Source organism: Megachile rotundata, unplaced genomic scaffold, assembly GCF_050947335.1.
Source record: "Megachile rotundata isolate GNS110a unplaced genomic scaffold, iyMegRotu1 scaffold0081, whole genome shotgun sequence".
Lineage (NCBI taxonomy): Eukaryota > Metazoa > Arthropoda > Insecta > Hymenoptera > Megachilidae > Megachile > Megachile rotundata.
This window is the reverse complement of record NW_027473378.1, coordinates 22576-45150: the sequence shown is the minus strand read 5'-3', so window position 1 is coordinate 45150 and position 22575 is coordinate 22576.

Genomic DNA, 22575 nt, shown 5'->3' with positions numbered 1-22575 from the left:
ATTTTGCTCGTTTTGAACGAATTTAGCTCATTTTCGAACGATTCAGCCTCTAATTCGCACATATCCGCTGTAATTCGACTCTGTACTATCTAGTTATGTTAAGTTATCCTATCTGAGCACAATTCAACACCACAATGAACAATTTTGCTCGTTTTGATCGAATTTTGCTCATTTTCGAACGATTCAGCCTCTAATTCGCACATATCCGCTGTAATTCGACTCTGTACTATCTAGTTATGTTAAGTTATCGTAACTGAGCACAATTCAACACCACAATGAACAATTTTGCTCGTTTTGAACGAATTACGCTCATTTTCGCACGATTCAGCCTCTAATTCGCACATATCCGCTGTAATTCGACTCTGTACTATCTAGTTATGTTAAGTTATCCTATCTGAGCACAATTGAACACCACAATGAACAATTTTGCTCGTTTTGAACGAATTATGCACATTTTCGCACGATTCAGCCTCTAATTCGCACATATCCGCTGTAATTCGACTCTGTACTATCTAGTCATGTTAAGTTATCGTAACTGAGCACAATTCGACACCACAATGAACAATTTTGCACGTTTTGCACGAATTATGCTCATTTTCGCACGATTCAGCCTCTAATTCGCACATATCCGCTGTAATTCGACTCTGTACTATCTAGTTATGTTAAGTTATCCTATCTGAGCACAATTCAACACCACAATGAACAATTTTGCTCGTTTTGCACGAATTTTGCTCGTTTTGAACGAATTTAGCTCATTTTCGAACGATTCAGCCTCTAATTCGCACATATCCGCTGTAATTCGACTCTGTACTATCTACTTATGTTAAGTTATCCTATCTGAGCACAATTCAACACCACAATGAACAATTTTGCTCGTTTTGAACGAATTATGCTCATTTTCGCACGATTCAGCCACTAATTCGCACATATCCGCTGTAATTCGACTCTGTACTATCTAGTTATGTTAAGCTATCGTAACTGAGCACAATTCAACACCACAATGAACAATTTTGCTCGTTTTGAACGAATTATGCGCATTTTCGCACAATTCAGCCTCTAATTCGCACATATCCGCTGTAATTCGACTCTGTACTATCTAGTCATGTTAAGTTATCCTATCTGAGCACAATTCAACACCACAATGAACAATTTTGCTCGTTTTGCACGAATTTTGCTCGTTCTGAACGAATTATGCTCATTTTCGCACGATTCAGCCTCTAATTCGCACATATCCGCTGTAATTCGACTCTGTACTATCTAGTTATGTTAAGTTATCGTAACTGAGCACAATTCAACACCACAATGAACAATTTTGATCGTTTTGAACGAATTATGCTCATGTTCGCACGATTCAGCCTCTAATTCGCACATATCCGCTGTAATTCGACTCTGTACTATCTAGTCATGTTAAGTTATCGTAACTGAGCACAATACAACACCACAATGAGCAATTTTGATCGTTTTGAACGAATTATGCTCATTTTCGCACGATTCAGCCTCTAATTCGCACATATCCGCTGTAATTCGACTCTGTACTATCTAGTTATGTTAAGTTATCCTATCTGAGCACAATTCGACACCACAATGAACAATTTTGCTCGTTTTGCACGAATTATGCTCATTTACGCACGATTCAGCCTCTAATTCGCACATATCCGCTGTAATTCGACTCTGTACTATCTAGTCATGTTAAGTTATCGTAACTGAGCACAATTCAACACCACAATGAACAATTTTGATCGTTTTGAACGAATTATGCTCATTTTCGCACGATTCAGCCTCTAATTCGCACATATCCGCTGTAATTCGACTCTGTACTATCTAGTTATGTTAAGTTATCCTATCTGAGCACAATTCAACACCACAATGAACAATTTTGCTCGTTTTGAACGAATTATGCTCATTTTCGCACGATTCAGCATCTAATTCGCATATATCCGCTGTAATTCGACTCTGTACTATCTAGTCATGTTAAGTTATCGTAACTGAGCACAATACAACACCACAATGAACAATTTTGATCGTTTTGAACGAATTATGCTCATTTTCGCACGATTCAGCCTCTAATTCGCACATATCCGCTGTAATTCGACTCTGTACTATCTAGTTATGTTAAGTTATCCTATCTGAGCACAATTCAACACCACAATGAACAATTTTGCTCGTTTTGCACGAATTATGCTCATTTTCGCACGATTCAGCCTCTAATTCGCACATATCCGCTGTAATTTGACTCTGTACTATCTAGTTATGTTAAGTTATCCTATCTGACCACAATTCGACACCACAATGAACAATTTTGCACGTTTCGCACGAATTATGCTCATTTTCGCACGATTCAGCCTCTAATTCGCACATATCCGCTGTAATTCGACTCTGTACTATCTAGTTATGTTAAGTTATCGTAACTGAGCACAATTCAACACCACAATGAACAATTTTGATCGTTTTGAACGAATTATGCTCATTTTCGCACGATTCAGCCTCTAATTCGCACATATCCGCTGTAATTCGACTCTGTACTATCTAGTCATGTTAAGTTATCGTAACTGAGCACAATTCAACACCACAATGAACAATTTTGATCGTTTTGAACGAATTATGCTCATTTTCGCACGATTCAGCCTCTAATTCGCACATATCCGCTGTAATTCGACTCTGTACTATCTAGTCATGTTAAGTTATCGTAACTGAGCACAATTCAACACCACAATGAACAATTTTGATCGTTTTGGACGAATTATGCTCATTTCCGCACGATTCAGCCTCTAATTCGCACATATCCGCTGTAATTCGACTCTGTACTATCTAGTCATGTTAAGTTATCGTAACTGAGCACAATTCAACACCACAATGAACAATTTTGATCGTTTTGATCGAATTATGCTCATTTCCGCACGATTCAGCCTCTAATTCGCACATATCCGCTGTAATTCGACTCTGTACTATCTAGTCATGTTAAGTTATCGTAACTGAGCACAATTCAACACCACAATGAACAATTTTGATCGTTTTGATCGAATTTTGCTCGTTTTGAACGATTCAGCCTCTAATTCGCACATATCCGCTGTAATTCGACTCTGTACTATCTAGTTATGTTAAGTTATCCTATCTGAGCACAATTCAACACCACAATGAAAAATTTTGCTCGTTTTGAACGAATTATGCTCATTTTCGCACGATTCAGCCTCTAATTCGCACATATCTGCTGTAATTCGACTCTGTACTATCTAGTCATGTTAAGTTATCGTAACTGAGCACAATTCAACACCACAATGAACAATTTTGATCGTTTTGAACGAATTTTGCTCGTTTTGAACGAATTTTGCTCATTTTCGCACGATTCAGTCTCTAATTCGCACATATCTGCTGTAATTCGACTCTGTACTATCTAGTTATGTTAAGTTATCCTATCTGAGCACAATTCAACACCACAATGAACAATTTTGCTCGTTTTGCACGAATTATGCTCATTTTCGCACGATTCAGCCTCTAATTCGCACATATCCGCTGTAATTCGACTCTGTACTATCTAGTTATGTTAAGTTATCCTATCTGAGCACAATTCAACACCACAATGAACAATTTTGCTCGTTTTGAACGAATTATGCTCATTTTCGCACGATTCAGCCTCTAATTCGCACATATCTGCTGTAATTCGACTCTGTACTATCTAGTCATGTTAAGTTATCGTAACTGAGCACAATTCAACACCACAATGAACAATTTTGATCGTTTTGAACGAATTTTGCTCGTTTTGAACGAATTTTGCTCATTTTCGCACGATTCAGCCTCTAATTCGCACATATCCGCTGTAATTCGACTCTGTACTATCTAGTCATGTTAAGTTATCGTAACTGAGCACAATACAACACCACAATGAACAATTTTGATCGTTTTGAACGAATTATGCTCATTTTCGCACGATTTAGCCTCTAATTCGCACATATCCGCTGTAATTCGACTCTGTACTATCTAGTTATGTTAAGTTATCCTATCTGAGCACAATTCAACACCACAATGAACAATTTTGCTCGTTTTGCACGAATTATGCTCATTTTCGCACGATTCAGCCTCTAATTCGCACATATCCGCTGTAATTCGACTCTGTACTATCTAGTTATGTTAAGTTATCCTATCTGAGCACAATTCAACACCACAAAGAACAATTTTGCTCGTTTTGCACGAATTTTGCTCGTTTTGAACGAATTTTGCTCATTTTCGAACGATTCAGCCTCTAATTCGCACATATCCGCTGTAATTCGACTCTGTACTATCTAGTTATGTTAAGTTATCCTATCTGAGCACAATTCGACACCACAATGAACAATTTTGCTCGTTTTGAACGAATTATGCTCATTTTCGCACGATTCAGCCTCTAGTTCGCACATATCCGCTGTAATTCGACTCTGTACTATCTAGTTATGTTAAGTTATCCTATCTGAGCACAATTCAACACCACAATGAACAATTTTGCCAGTTTTGCACGAATTTTGCTCGTTTTGAACGAATTTTGCTCATTTTCGAACGATTCAGCCTCTAATTCGCACATATCCGCTGTAATTTGACTCTGTACTATCTAGTTATGTTAAGTTATCCTATCTGAGCACAATTCGACACCACAATGAACAATTTTGCACGTTTTGCACGAATTATGCTCATTTTCGCACGATTCAGCCTCTAATTCGCACATATCCGCTGTAATTCGACTCTGTACTATCTAGTTATGTTATGTTATCCTATCTGAGCACAATTCAACACCACAATGAACAATTTTGCTCGTTTTGAACGAATTATGCTCATTTTCGCACGATTCAGCCTCTAATTCGCACATATCCGCTGTAATTCGACTCTGTACTATCTAGTCATGTTAAGTTATCGTAACTGAGCACAATACAACACCACAATGAGCAATTTTGATCGTTTTGAACGAATTATGCTCATTTTCGCACGATTCAGCCTCTAATTCGCACATATCCGCTGTAATTCGACTCTGTACTATCTAGTTATGTTAAGTTATCCTATCTGAGCACAATTCGACACCACAATGAACAATTTTGCTCGTTTTGCACGAATTATGCTCATTTACGCACGATTCAGCCTCTAATTCGCACATATCCGCTGTAATTCGACTCTGTACTATCTAGTCATGTTAAGTTATCGTAACTGAGCACAATTCAACACCACAATGAACAATTTTGATCGTTTTGAACGAATTATGCTCATTTTCGCACGATTCAGCCTCTAATTCGCACATATCCGCTGTAATTCGACTCTGTACTATCTAGTTATGTTAAGTTATCCTATCTGAGCACAATTCAACACCACAATGAACAATTTTGCTCGTTTTGAACGAATTATGCTCATTTTCGCACGATTCAGCCTCTAATTCGCATATATCCGCTGTAATTCGACTCTGTACTATCTAGTCATGTTAAGTTATCGTAACTGAGCACAATACAACACCACAATGAACAATTTTGATCGTTTTGAACGAATTATGCTCATTTTCGCACGATTCAGCCTCTAATTCGCACATATCCGCTGTAATTCGACTCTGTACTATCTAGTTATGTTAAGTTATCCTATCTGAGCACAATTCAACACCACAATGAACAATTTTGCTCGTTTTGCACGAATTATGCTCATTTTCGCACGATTCAGCCTCTAATTCGCACATATCCGCTGTAATTTGACTCTGTACTATCTAGTTATGTTAAGTTATCCTATCTGACCACAATTCGACACCACAATGAACAATTTTGCACGTTTCGCACGAATTATGCTCATTTTCGCACGATTCAGCCTCTAATTCGCACATATCCGCTGTAATTCGACTCTGTACTATCTAGTTATGTTAAGTTATCGTAACTGAGCACAATTCAACACCACAATGAACAATTTTGATCGTTTTGAACGAATTATGCTCATTTTCGCACGATTCAGCCTCTAATTCGCACATATCCGCTGTAATTCGACTCTGTACTATCTAGTCATGTTAAGTTATCGTAACTGAGCACAATTCAACACCACAATGAACAATTTTGATCGTTTTGAACGAATTATGCTCATTTTCGCACGATTCAGCCTCTAATTCGCACATATCCGCTGTAATTCGACTCTGTACTATCTAGTCATGTTAAGTTATCGTAACTGAGCACAATTCAACACCACAATGAACAATTTTGATCGTTTTGGACGAATTATGCTCATTTCCGCACGATTCAGCCTCTAATTCGCACATATCCGCTGTAATTCGACTCTGTACTATCTAGTCATGTTAAGTTATCGTAACTGAGCACAATTCAACACCACAATGAACAATTTTGATCGTTTTGATCGAATTATGCTCATTTCCGCACGATTCAGCCTCTAATTCGCACATATCCGCTGTAATTCGACTCTGTACTATCTAGTCATGTTAAGTTATCGTAACTGAGCACAATTCAACACCACAATGAACAATTTTGATCGTTTTGATCGAATTTTGCTCGTTTTGAACGATTCAGCCTCTAATTCGCACATATCCGCTGTAATTCGACTCTGTACTATCTAGTTATGTTATGTTATCCTATCTGAGCACAATTCAACACCACAATGAACAATTTTGCTCGTTTTGAACGAATTATGCTCATTTTCGCACGATTCAGCCTCTAATTCGCACATATCTGCTGTAATTCGACTCTGTACTATCTAGTCATGTTAAGTTATCGTAACTGAGCACAATTCAACACCACAATGAACAATTTTGATCGTTTTGAACGAATTTTGCTCGTTTTGAACGAATTTTGCTCATTTTCGCACGATTCAGTCTCTAATTCGCACATATCTGCTGTAATTCGACTCTGTACTATCTAGTTATGTTAAGTTATCCTATCTGAGCACAATTCAACACCACAATGAACAATTTTGCTCGTTTTGCACGAATTATGCTCATTTTCGCACGATTCAGCCTCTAATTCGCACATATCCGCTGTAAATCGACTCTGTACTATCTAGTTATGTTAAGTTATCCTATCTGAGCACAATTCAACACCACAATGAACAATTTTGCTCGTTTTGAACGAATTATGCTCATTTTCGCACGATTCAGCCTCTAATTCGCACATATCTGCTGTAATTCGACTCTGTACTATCTAGTCATGTTAAGTTATCGTAACTGAGCACAATTCAACACCACAATGAACAATTTTGATCGTTTTGAACGAATTTTGCTCGTTTTGAACGAATTTTGCTCATTTTCGCACGATTCAGCCTCTAATTCGCACATATCCGCTGTAATTCGACTCTGTACTATCTAGTCATGTTAAGTTATCGTAACTGAGCACAATACAACACCACAATGAACAATTTTGATCGTTTTGAACGAATTATGCTCATTTTCGCACGATTTAGCCTCTAATTCGCACATATCCGCTGTAATTCGACTCTGTACTATCTAGTTATGTTAAGTTATCCTATCTGAGCACAATTCAACACCACAATGAACAATTTTGCTCGTTTTGCACGAATTATGCTCATTTTCGCACGATTCAGCCTCTAATTCGCACATATCCGCTGTAATTCGACTCTGTACTATCTAGTTATGTTAAGTTATCCTATCTGAGCACAATTCAACACCACAAAGAACAATTTTGCTCGTTTTGCACGAATTTTGCTCGTTTTGAACGAATTTTGCTCATTTTCGAACGATTCAGCCTCTAATTCGCACATATCCGCTGTAATTCGACTCTGTACTATCTAGTTATGTTAAGTTATCCTATCTGAGCACAATTCGACACCACAATGAACAATTTTGCTCGTTTTGAACGAATTATGCTCATTTTCGCACGATTCAGCCTCTAGTTCGCACATATCCGCTGTAATTCGACTCTGTACTATCTAGTTATGTTAAGTTATCCTATCTGAGCACAATTCAACACCACAATGAACAATTTTGCCAGTTTTGCACGAATTTTGCTCGTTTTGAACGAATTTTGCTCATTTTCGAACGATTCAGCCTCTAATTCGCACATATCCGCTGTAATTTGACTCTGTACTATCTAGTTATGTTAAGTTATCCTATCTGAGCACAATTCGACACCACAATGAACAATTTTGCACGTTTTGCACGAATTATGCTCATTTTCGCACGATTCAGCCTCTAATTCGCACATATCCGCTGTAATTCGACTCTGTACTATCTAGTTATGTTATGTTATCCTATCTGAGCACAATTCAACACCACAATGAACAATTTTGCTCGTTTTGAACGAATTATGCTCATTTTCGCACGATTCAGCCTCTAATTCGCACATATCCGCTGTAATTCGACTCTGTACTATCTAGTCATGTTAAGTTATCGTAACTGAGCACAATTCAACACCACAATGAACAATTTTGATCGTTTTGAACGAATTATGCTCATTTTCGCACGATTCAGCCCCTAATTCGCACATATCCGCTGTAATTCGACTCTGTACTATCTAGTCATGTTAAGTTATCGTAACTGAGCACAATTCAACACCACAATGAACAATTTTGATCGTTTTGAACGAATTATGCTCATTTTCGCACGATTCAGCCTCTAATTCGCACATATCCGCTGTAATTCGACTCTGTACTATCTAGTCATGTTAAGTTATCGTAACTGAGCACAATTCAACACCACAATGAGCAATTTTGATCGTTTTGAACGAATTATGCTCATTTTCGCACGATTCAGCCTCTAATTCGCACATATCCGCTTTAATTCGACTCTGTACTATCTAGTTATGTTAAGTTATCCTATTTGAGCACAATTCAACACCACAATGAACAATTTTGCTCGTTTTGCACGAATTTTGCTCGTTTTGAACGAATTTTGCTCATTTGCGAACGATTCAGCCTCTAATTCGCACATATTCGCTGTAATTCGACTCTGTACTATCTAGTTATGTTAAGTTATCCTATCTGAGCACAATTCAACACCACAATGAACAATTTTGCTCGTTTTGAACGAATTATGCTCATTTTCGCACGATTCAGCCTCTAATTCGCACATATCTGCTGTAATTCGACTCTGTACTATCTAGTCATGTTAAGTTATCGTAACTGAGCACAATTCAACACCACAATGAACAATTTTGATCGTTTTGAACGAATTTTGCTCGTTTTGAACGAATTTTGCTCATTTTCGCACGATTCAGCCTCTAATTCGCACATATCTGCTGTAATTCGACTCTGTACTATCTAGTTATGTTAAGTTATCCTATCTGAGCACAATTCAACACCACAATGAACAATTTTGCTCGTTTTGCACGAATTATGCTCATTTTCGCACGATTCAGCCTCTAATTCGCACATATCCGCTGTAATTCGACTCTGTACTATCTAGTTATGTTAAGTTATCCTATCTGAGCCCAATTCAACACCACAATGAACAATTTTGCTCGTTTTGAACGAATTATGCTCATTTTCGCACGATTCAGCCTCTAATTCGCACATATCTGCTGTAATTCGACTCTGTACTATCTAGTCATGTTAAGTTATCGTAACTGAGCACAATTCAACACCACAATGAACAATTTTGATCGTTTTGAACGAATTTTGCTCGTTTTGAACGAATTTTGCTCATTTTCGCACGATTCAGCCTCTAATTCGCACATATCCGCTGTAATTCGACTCTGTACTATCTAGTCATGTTAAGTTATCGTAACTGAGCACAATACAACACCACAATGAACAATTTTGATCGTTTTGAACGAATTATGTTCATTTTCGCACGATTCAGCCTCTAATTCGCACATATCCGCTGTAATTCGACTCTGTACTATCTAGTTATGTTAAGTTATCCTATCTGAGCACAATTCGACACCACAATGAACAATTTTGCACGTTTTGCACGGATTATGCTCATTTTCGCACGATTCAGCCTCTAATTCGCACATATCCGCTGTAATTCGACTCTGTACTATCTAGTTATGTTATGTTATCCTATCTGAGCACAATTCAACACCACAATGAACAATTTTGCTCGTTTTGAACGAATTATGCTCATTTTCGCACGATTCAGCCTCTAATTCGCACATATCCGCTGTAATTTGACTCTGTACTATCTACTTATGTTAAGTTATCCTATCTGAGCACAATTCAACACCACAATGAACAATTTTGCTCGTTTTGGACGAATTATGCTCATTTTCGCACGATTCAGCCTCTAATTCGCACATATCCGCTGTAATTCGACTCTGTACTATCTAGTTATGTTAAGTTATCCTATCTGAGCACAACTCAACACCACAATGAACAATTTTGCTCGTTTTGCACGAATTTTGCTCGTTTTGAACGAATTTTGCTCATTTTCGCACGATTCAGCCTCTAATTCGCACATATCCGCTGTAATTCGACTCTGTACTATCTAGTTATGTTAAGTTATCCTATCTGAGCACAATTCGACACCACAATGAACAATTTTGCTCGTTTTGGACGAAATATGCTCATTTTCGCACGATTCAGCCTCTAATTCGCACATATCCGCTGTAATTCGACTCTGTACTATCTAGTCATGTTAAGTTATCGTAACTGAGCACAATACAACACCACAATGAACAATTTTGATCGTTTTGAACGAATTATGCTCATTTTCGCACGATTCAGCCTCTAATTCGCACATATCCGCTGTAATTCGACTCTGTACTATCTAGTTATGTTAAGTTATCCTATCTGAGCACAATTCAACACCACAATGAACAATTTTGCTCGTTTTGCACGAATCATTCTCATTTTCGCACGATTCAGCCTCTAATTCGCACATATCCGCTGTAATTCGACTCTGCACTATCTAGTTATGTTAAGTTATCCTATCTGAGCACAATTCGACACCACAATGAACAATTTTGCACGTTTCGCACGAATTATGCTCATTTTCGCACGATTCAGCCTCTAATTCGCACATATCCGCTGTAATTCGACTCTGTACTATCTAGTTATGTTAAGTTATCCTATCTGAGCACAATTCAACACCACAATGAACAATTTTGCTCGTTTTGCACGAATTTTGCTCGTTTTGAACGAATTATGCTCATTTTCGCACGATTCAGCCTCTAATTCGCACATATCCGCTGTAATTCGACTCTGTACTATCTAGTCATGTTAAGTTATCGTAACTGAGCACAATACAACACCACAATGAACAATTTTGATCGTTTTGAACGAATTATGCTCATTTTCGCACGATTCAGCCTCTAATTCGCACATATCCGCTGTAATTCGACTCTGTACTATCTAGTTATGTGAAGTTATCCTATCTGAGCACAACTCAACACCACAATGAACAATTTTGCTCGTTTTGCACGAATTTTGCTCGTTTTGAACAAATTTTGCTCATTTTCGAACGATTCAGCCTCTAATTCGCACATATTCGCTGTAATTCGACTCTGTACTATCTAGTTATGTTAAGTTATCCTATCTGAGCACAATTCAACACCACAATGAACAATTTTGCTCGTTTTGCACGAATTTTGCTCGTTTTGAACGAATTTTGCTCATTTTCGAACGATTCAGCCTCTAATTCGCACATATCCGCTGTAATTCGACTCTGTACTATCTAGTTATGTTAAGTTATCGTAACTGAGCACAATTCAACACCACAATGAACAATTTTGCTCGTTTTGAACGAATTATGCCCATTTTCGCACGATTCAGCCTCTAGTTCGCACATATCCGCTGTAATTCGTCTCTGTACTATCTAGTTATGTTAAGTTATCCTATCTGAGCACAATTCAACACCACAATGAACAATTTTGCTCGTTTTGCACGAATTTTGCTCGTTTTGAACGAATTTTGCTCATTTTCGAACGATTCAGCCTCTAATTCGCACATATCCGCTGTAATTCGACTCTGTACTATCTAGTCATGTTAAGTTATCGTAACTGAGCACAATTCAACACCACAATGAACAATTTTGATCGTTTTGAACGAATTATGCTCATTTTCGCACGATTCAGCCTCTAATTCACACATATCCGCTGTAATTCGACTCTGTACTATCTAGTCATGTTAAGTTATCGTAACTGAGCACAATACAACACCACAATGAACAATTTTGCTCGTTTTGCACGAATTTTGCTCGTTTTGAACGAATTTTGCTCATTTTCGAACGATTCAGCCTCTAATTCGCACATATTCGCTGTAATTCGACTCTGTACTATCTAGTTATGTTAGGTTATCCTATCTGAGCACAATTCAACACCACAATGAACAATTTTGCTCGTTTTACACGAATTTTGCTCATTTTCGAACGATTCAGCCTCTAATTCGCACATATCCGCTGTAATTCGACTCTGTACTATCTAGTTATGTTAAGTTATCGTAACTGAGCACAATTCAACACCACAATGAACAATTTTGCTCGTTTTGAACGAATTATGCTCATTTTCGCACGATTCAGCCTCTAGTTCGCACATATCCGCTGTAATTCGACTCTGTACTATCTAGTTATGTAAAGTTATCGTAACTGAGCACAATTCAACACCACAATGAACAATTTTGATCGTTTTGAACGAATTATGCTCATTTTCGCACGATTCAGCCTCTAATTCGCACATATCCGCTGTAATTCGACTCTGTACTATCTAGTCATGTTAAGTTATCGTAACTGAGCACAATACAACACCACAATGAACAATTTTGATCGTTTTGAACGAATTTTGCTCGTTTTGAACGAATTTTGCTCATTTTCGAACGATTCAGCCTCTAATTCGCACACATCCGCTGTAATTCGACTCTGTACTATCTAGTTATGTTAAGTTATCCTATCTGAGCACAATTCAACACCACAATGAACAATTTTGCTCGTTTTGGACGAATTATGCTCATTTTCGCACGATTCAGCCTCTAGTTCGCACATATCCGCTGTAATTCGACTCTGTACTATCTAGTTATGTTAAGTTATCCTATCTGAGCACAATTCAACACCACAATGCACAATTTTGCTCGTTTTGCACGAATTTTGCTCGTTTTGAACGAATTTTGCTCATTTTCGCACGATTCAGCCTCTAATTCGCACATATCCGCTGTAATTCGACTCTGTACTATCTAGTTATGTTAAGTTATCCTATCTGAGCACAATTCGACACCACAATGAACAATTTTGCACGTTTTGCACGAATTATGCTCATTTTCGCACGATTCAGCCTCTAATTCGCACATATCCGCTGTAATTCGACTCTGTACTATCTAGTTATGTTAAGTTATCCTATCTGAGCACAATTCAACACCACAATGAACAATTTTGCTCGTTTTGCACGAATTTTGCTCGTTTTGATCGAATTTTGCTCATTTTCGAACGATTCAGCCTCTAATTCGCACATATCCGCTGTAATTCGACTCTGTACTATCTAGTCATGTTAAGTTATCGTAACTGAGCACAATTCGACACCACAATGAACAATTTTGCACGTTTTGCACGAATTATGCTCATTTTCGCACGATTCAGCCTCTAATTCGCACATATCCGCTGTAATTCGACTCTGTACTATCTAGTTATGTTATGTTATCCTATCTGAGCACAAGTCAACACCACAATGAACAATTTTGCTCGATTTGAACGAATTATGCTCATTTTCGCACGATTCAGCCTCTAATTCGCACTTATCCGCTGTAATTCGACTCTGTACTATCTAGTTATGTTAAGTTATCCTATCTGAGCACAATTCAACACCACAATGAACAATTTTGCTCGTTTTGCACGAATTTTGCTCGTTTTGATCGAATTTTGGTCATTTTCGAACGATTCAGCCTCTAATTCGCACATATCCGCTGTAATTCGACTCTGTACTATCTAGTTATGTTAAGTTATCGTAACTGAGCACAATTCAACACCACAATGAACAATTTTGCTCGTTTTGAACGAATTATGCTCATTTTCGCACGATTCAGCCTCTAATTCGCACATATCCGCTGTAATTCGACTCTGTACTATCTAGTTATGTTAAGTTATCCTATCTGAGCACAATTGAACACCACAATGAACAATTTTGCTCGTTTTGAACGAATTATGCACATTTTCGCACGATTCAGCCTCTAATTCGCACATATCCGCTGTAATTCGACTCTGTACTATCTAGTCATGTTAAGTTATCGTAACTGAGCACAATTCGACACCACAATGAACAATTTTGCACGTTTTGCACGAATTATGCTCATTTTCGCACGATTCAGCCTCTAATTCGCACATATCCGCTGTAATTCGACTCTGTACTATCTAGTTATGTTAAGTTATCCTATCTGAGCACAATTCAACACCACAATGAACAATTTTGCTCGTTTTGAACGAATTATGCTCATTTTCGCACGATTCAGCCTCTAATTCGCACATATCCGCTGTAATTCGACTCTGTACTATCTAGTTATGTTAAGTTATCCTATCTGAGCACAATTCAACACCACAATGAACAATTTTGCTCGTTTTGCACGAATTTTGCTCGTTTTGAACGAATTTAGCTCATTTTCGAACGATTCAGCCTCTAATTCGCACATATCCGCTGTAATTCGACTCTGTACTATCTAGTTATGTTATGTTATCGTAACTGAGCACAATTCAACACCACAATGAACAATTTTGCTCGTTTTGAACGAATTACGCTCATTTTCGCACGATTCAGCCTCTAATTCGCACATATCCGCTGTAATTCGACTCTGTACTATCTAGTTATGTTAAGTTATCCTATCTGAGCACAATTGAACACCACAATGAACAATTTTGCTCGTTTTGAACGAATTATGCACATTTTCGCACGAGTCAGCCTCTAATTCGCACATATCCGCTGTAATTCGACTCTGTACTATCTAGTCATGTTAAGTTATCGTAACTGAGCACAATTCGACACCACAATGAACAATTTTGATCGTTTTGAACGAATTATGCTCATTTTCGCACGATTCAGCCTCTAATTCGCACATATCCGCTGTAATTCGACTCTGTACTATCTAGTTATGTTAAGTTATCCTATCTGAGCACAATTCGACACCACAATGAACAATTTTGCACGTTTTGCACGAATTATGCTCATTTTCGCACGATTCAGCCTCTAATTCGCACATATCCGCTGTTATTCGACTCTGTACTATCTAGTTATGTTAAGTCATCCTATCTGAGCACAATTCAACACCACAATGAACAATTTTGCTCGTTTTGAACGAATTATGCTCATTTTCGCACGATTCAGCCTCTAATTCGCACATATCTGCTGTAATTCGACTCTGTATTATCTAGTCATGTTAAGTTATCGTAACTGAGCACAATTCAACACCACAATGAACAATTTTGATCGTTTTGAACGAATTATGCACATTTTCGCACGATTCAGCCTCTAATTCGCACATATCCGCTGTAATTCGACTCTGTACTATCTAGTCATGTTAAGTTATCGTAACTGAGCACAATTCGACACCACAATGAACAATTTTGCACGTTTTGCACGAATTATGCTCATTTTCGCACGATTCAGCCTCTAATTCGCACATATCCGCTGTAATTCGACTCTGTACTATCTAGTTATGTTAAGTTATCCTATCTGAGCACAATTCAACACCACAATGAACAATTTTGCTCGTTTTGAACGAATTATGCTCATTTTCGCACGATTCAGCCTCTAATTCGCACATATCCGCTGTAATTCGACTCTGTACTATCTAGTTATGTTAAGTTATCCTATCTGAGCACAATTCAACACCACAATGAACAATTTTGCTCGTTTTGCACGAATTTTGCTCGTTTTGAACGAATTTAGCTCATTTTCGAACGATTCAGCCTCTAATTCGCACATATCCGCTGTAATTCGACTCTGTACTATCTAGTTATGTTAAGTCATCCTATCTGAGCACAATTCAACACCACAATGAACAATTTTGCTCGTTTTGAACGAATTACGCTCATTTTCGCACGATTCAGCCTCTAATTCGCACATATCCGCTGTAATTCGACTCTGTACTATCTAGTTATGTTAAGTTATCCTATCTGAGCACAATTGAACACCACAATGAACAATTTTGCTCGTTTTGAACGAATTATGCACATTTTCGCACGATTCAGCCTCTAATTCGCACATATCCGCTGTAATTCGACTCTGTACTATCTAGTCATGTTAAGTTATCGTAACTGAGCACAATTCGACACCACAATGAACAATTTTGATCGTTTTGAACGAATTATGCTCATTTTCGCACGATTCAGCCTCTAATTCGCACATATCCGCTGTAATTCGACTCTGTACTATCTAGTTATGTTAAGTTATCCTATCTGAGCACAATTCGACACCACAATGAACAATTTTGCACGTTTTGCACGAATTATGCTCATTTTCGCACGATTCAGCCTCTAATTCGCACATATCCGCTGTTATTCGACTCTGTACTATCTAGTTATGTTAAGTCATCCTATCTGAGCACAATTCAACACCACAATGAACAATTTTGCTCGTTTTGAACGAATTATGCTCATTTTCGCACGATTCAGCCTCTAATTCGCACATATCTGCTGTAATTCGACTCTGTATTATCTAGTCATGTTAAGTTATCGTAACTGAGCACAATTCAACACCACAATGAACAATTTTGATCGTTTTGAACGAATTATGCTCATTTTCGCACGATTCAGCCTCTAATTCGCACATATCCGCTGTAATTCGACTCTGTACTATCTAGTCATGTTAAGTTATCGTAACTGAGCACAATACAACACCACAATGAACAATTTTGATCGTTTTGAACGAATTTTGCTCGTTTTGAACGAATTTTGCTCATTTTCGAAAGATTCAGCCTCTAATTCGCACATATCCGCTGTAATTCGACTCTGTACTATCTAGTTATGTTAAGTTATCCTATCTGAGCACAATTCAACACCACAATGAACAATTTTGCTCGTTTTGGACGAATTATGCTCATTTTCGCACGATTCAGCCTCTAGTTCGCACATATCCGCTGTAATTCGACTCTGTACTATCTAGTTATGTTAAGTTATCCTATCTGAGCACAATTCAACACCACAATGCACAATTTTGCTCGTTTTGCACGAATTTTGCTCGTTTTGAACGAATTTAGCTCATTTTCGAACGATTCAGCCTCTAATTCGCACATATCCGCTGTAATTCGACTCTGTACTATCTAGTTATGTTATGTTATCGTAACTGAGCACAATTCAACACCACAATGAACAATTTTGCTCGTTTTGAACGAATTACGCTCATTTTCGCACGATTCAGCCTCTAATTCGCACATATCCGCTGTAATTCGACTCTGTACTATCTAGTTATGTTAAGTTATCCTATCTGAGCACAATTGAACACCACAATGAACAATTTTGCTCGTTTTGAACGAATTATGCACATTTTCGCACGATTCAGCCTCTAATTCGCACATATCCGCTGTAATTCGACTCTGTACTATCTAGTCATGTTAAGTTATCGTAACTGAGCACAATTCGACACCACAATGAACAATTTTGATCGTTTTGAACGAATTATGCTCATTTTCGCACGATTCAGCCTCTAATTCGCACATATCCGCTGTAATTCGACTCTGTACTATCTAGTTATGTTAAGTTATCCTATCTGAGCACAATTCGACACCACAATGAACAATTTTGCACGTTTTGCACGAATTATGCTCATTTTCGCACGATTCAGCCTCTAATTCGCACATATCCGCTGTTATTCGACTCTGTACTATCTAGTTATGTTAAGTCATCCTATCTGAGCACAATTCAACACCACAATGAACAATTTTGCTCGTTTTGAACGAATTATGCTCATTTTCGCACGATTCAGCCTCTAATTCGCACATATCTGCTGTAATTCGACTCTGTATTATCTAGTCATGTTAAGTTATCGTAACTGAGCACAATTCAACACCACAATGAACAATTTTGATCGTTTTGAACGAATTATGCTCATTTTCGCACGATTCAGCCTCTAATTCGCACATATCCGCTGTAATTCGACTCTGTACTATCTAGTCATGTTAAGTTATCGTAACTGAGCACAATACAACACCACAATGAACAATTTTGATCGTTTTGAACGAATTTTGCTCGTTTTGAACGAATTTTGCTCATTTTCGAAAGATTCAGCCTCTAATTCGCACATATCCGCTGTAATTCGACTCTGTACTATCTAGTTATGTTAAGTTATCCTATCTGAGCACAATTCAACACCACAATGAACAATTTTGCTCGTTTTGGACGAATTATGCTCATTTTCGCACGATTCAGCCTCTAGTTCGCACATATCCGCTGTAATTCGACTCTGTACTATCTAGTTATGTTAAGTTATCCTATCTGAGCACAATTCAACACCACAATGCACAATTTTGCTCGTTTTGCACGAATTTTGCTCGTTTTAAAACGAATTTTGCTCATTTTCGCACGATTCAGCCTCTAATTCGCACATATCCGCTGTAATTCGACTCTGTACTATCTAGTTATGTTAAGTTATCCTATCTGAGCACAATTCGACACCACAATGAACAATTTTGCACGTTTTGCACGAATTATGCTCATTTTCGCACGATTCAGCCTCTAATTCGCACATATCCGCTGTAATTCGACTCTGTACTATCTAGTTATGTTAAGTTATCCTATCTGAGCACAATTCAACACCACAATGAACAATTTTGCTCGTTTTGCACGAATTTTGCTCGTTTTGATCGAATTTTGCTCATTTTCGAACGATTCAGCCTCTAATTCGCACATATCCGCTGTAATTCGACTCTGTACTATCTAGTTATGTTAAGTTATCGTAACTGAGCACAATTCAACACCACAATGAACAATTTTGCTCGTTTTGAACGAATTACGCTCATTTTCGCACGATTCAGCCTCTAATTCGCACATATCCGCTGTAATTCGACTCTGTACTATCTAGTTATGTTAAGTTATCCTATCTGAGCACAATTGAACACCACAATGAACAATTTTGCTCGTTTTGAACGAATTATGCACATTTTCGCACGATTCAGCCTCTAATTCGCACATATCCGCTGTAATTCGACTCTGTACTATCTAGTCATGTTAAGTTATCCTATCTGAGCACAATTCAACACCACAATGAACAATTTTGCTCGTTTTGAACGAATTATGCTCATTTTCGCACGATTCAGCCACTAATTCGCACATATCCGCTGTAATTCGACTCTGTACTATCTAGTTATGTTAAGCTATCGTAACTGAGCACAATTCAACCCCACAATGAACAATTTTGCTCGTTTTGAACGAATTATGCGCATTTTCGCACGATTCAGCCTCTAATTCGCACATATCCGCTGTAATTCGACTCTGTACTATCTAGTCATGTTAAGTTATCGTAACTGAGCACAATTCAACACCACAATGAACAATTTTGATCGTTTTGAACGAATTATGCTCATTTTCGCACGATTCAGCCTCTAATTCGCACATATCCGCTGTAATTCGACTCTGTACTATCTAGTCATGTTAAGTTATCGTAACTGAGCACAATTCAACACCACAATTAACAATTTTGATCGTTTTGAACGAATTATGCTCATTTTCGCACGATTCAGCCTCTAAATTCGCACATATCCGCTGTAATTCGACTCTGTACTATCTAGTCATGTTAAGTTATCGTAACTGAGCACAATTCAACTCCACAATGAACAATTTTGATCGTTTTGAACGAATTATGCTCATTTTCGCACGATTCAGCCTCTAATTCGCACATATCCGCTGTAATTCAAATCTGTACTATCTAGTTATGTTAAGTTATACTATCTGAGCACAATTCAACACCACAATGAACAATTTTGCTCGTTTTGCACGAATTATGCTCATTTTCGCACGATTCAGCCTCTAATTCGCACATATCCGCTGTAATTCGACTCTGTACTATCTAGTTATGTTAAGTTATCCTATCTGAGCACAATTCGACACCACAATGAACAATTTTGCACGTTTCGCACGAATTATGCTCATTTTCGCACGATTCAGCCTCTAATTCGCACATATCCGCTGTAATTCGACTCTGAACTATCTAGTTATGTTAAGTTATCCTATCTGAGCACAATTCAACACCACAATGAACAATTTTGCTCGTTTTGCACGAATTTTGCTCGTTTTGAACGAATTTAGGTCATTTTCGAACGATTCAGCCTCTAATTCGCACATATCCGCTGTAATTCGACTCTGTACTATCTACTTATGTTAAGTTATCCTATCTGAGCACAATTGAACACCACAATGAACAATTTTGCTCGTTTTGAACGAATTATGCTCATTTTCGCACGATTCAGCCTCTAATTCGCACATATCCGCTGTAATTCGACTCTGTACTATCTAGTCATGTTAAGTTATCGTAACTGAGCACAATTCGACACCACAATGAACAATTTTGCACGTTTTGCACGAATTATGCTCATTTTCGCACGATTCAGCCTCTAATTCGCACATATCCGCTGTAATTCGACTCTGTACTATCTAGTTATGTTAAGTTATCCTATCTGAGCACAATTCAACACCACAATGAACAATTTTGCTCGTTTTGCACGAATTTTGCTCGTTTTGATCGAATTTTGCTCATTTTCGAACGATTCAGCCTCTAATTCGCACATATCCGCTGTAATTCGACTCTGTACTATCTAGTTATGTTAAGTTATCCTATCTGAGCACAATTCAACACCACAATGAACAATTTTGCTCGTTTTGCACGAATTTTGCTCGTTTTGAACGAATTTAGCTCATTTTCGAACGATTCAGCCTCTAATTCGCACATATCCGCTGTAATTCGACTCTGTACTATCTACTTATGTTAAGTTATCCTATCTGAGCACAATTCAACACCACAATGAACAATTTTGCTCGTTTTGAACGAATTATGCTCATTTTCGCACGATTCAGCCACTAATTCGCACATATCCGCTGTAATTCGACTCTGTACTATCTAGTTATGTTAAGCTATCGTAACTGAGCACAATTCAACACCACAATGAACAATTTTGCTCGTTTTGAACGAATTATGCGCATTTTCGCACGATTCAGCCTCTAATTCGCACATATCCGCTGTAATTCGACTCTGTACTATCTAGTCATGTTAAGTTATCGTAACTGAGCACAATTCAACACCACAATGAACAATTTTGCTCGTTTTGAACGAATTATGCTCATTTTCGCACGATTCAGCCTCTAATTCGCACATATCCGCTGTAATTCGACTCTGTACTATCTAGTCATGTTAAGTTATCGTAACTGAGCACAATTCAACACCACAATGAACAATTTTGATCGTTTTGAACGAATTATGCTCATTTTCGCACGATTCAGCCTCTAATTCGCACATTTCCGCTGTAATTCGACTCTGTACTATCTAGTTATGTTAAGTTATCCTATCTGAGCACAATTCGACACCACAATGAACAATTTTGCACGTTTTGCACGAATTATGCTCATTTTCGCACGATTCAGCCTCTAATTCGCACATATCCGCTGTAATTCGACTCTGTACTATCTAGTTATGTTAAGTTATCCTATCTGAGCACAATTCAACACCACAATGAACAATTTTGCTCGTTTTGCACGAATTTTGCTCGTTTTGATCGAATTTTGCTCATTTTCGAACGATTCAGCCTCTAATTCGCACATATCCGCTGTAATTCGACTCTGTACTATCTAGTTATGTTAAGTTATCGTAACTGAGCACAATTCAACACCACAATGAACAATTTTGCTCGTTTCGAACGAATTATGCTCATTTTCGCACGATTCAGCCTCTAATTCGCACATATCCGCTGTAATTCGACTCTGTACTATCTAGTTATGTTAAGTTATCCTATCTGAGCACAATTGAACACCACAATGAACAATTTTGCTCGTTTTGAACGAATTATGCACATTTTCGCACGATTCAGCCTCTAATTCGCACATATCCGCTGTAATTCGACTCTGTACTATCTAGTTATGTTAAGTTATCCTATCTGAGCACAATTCAACACCACAATGAACAATTTTGCTCGTTTTGAACGAATTATGCTCATTTTCGCACGATTCAGCCACTAATTCGCACATATCCGCTGTAATTCGACTCTGTACTATCTAGTTATGTTAAGCTATCGTAACTGAGCACAATTCAACACCACAATGAACAATTTTGCTCGTTTTGAACGAATTATGCGCATTTTCGCACGATTCAGCCTCTAATTCGCACATATCCGCTGTAATTCGACTCTGTACTATCTAGTCATGTTAAGTTATCGTAACTGAGCACAATTCAACACCACAATGAACAATTTTGATCGTTTTGAACGAATTATGCTCATTTTCGCACGATTCAGCCTCTAATTCGCACATATCCGCTGTAATTCGACTCTGTACTATCTAGTCATGTTAAGTTATCGTAACTGAGCACAATTCAACACCACAATGAACAATTTTGATCGTTTTGAACGAATTATGCTCATTTTTGCACGATTCAGCCTCTAATTCGCACATATTCGCTGTAATTCGACTCTGTACTATCTAGTCATGTTAAGTTATCGTAACTGAGCACAATTCAACACCACAATGAACAATTTTGATCGTTTTGAACGAATTATGCTCATTTTCTCACG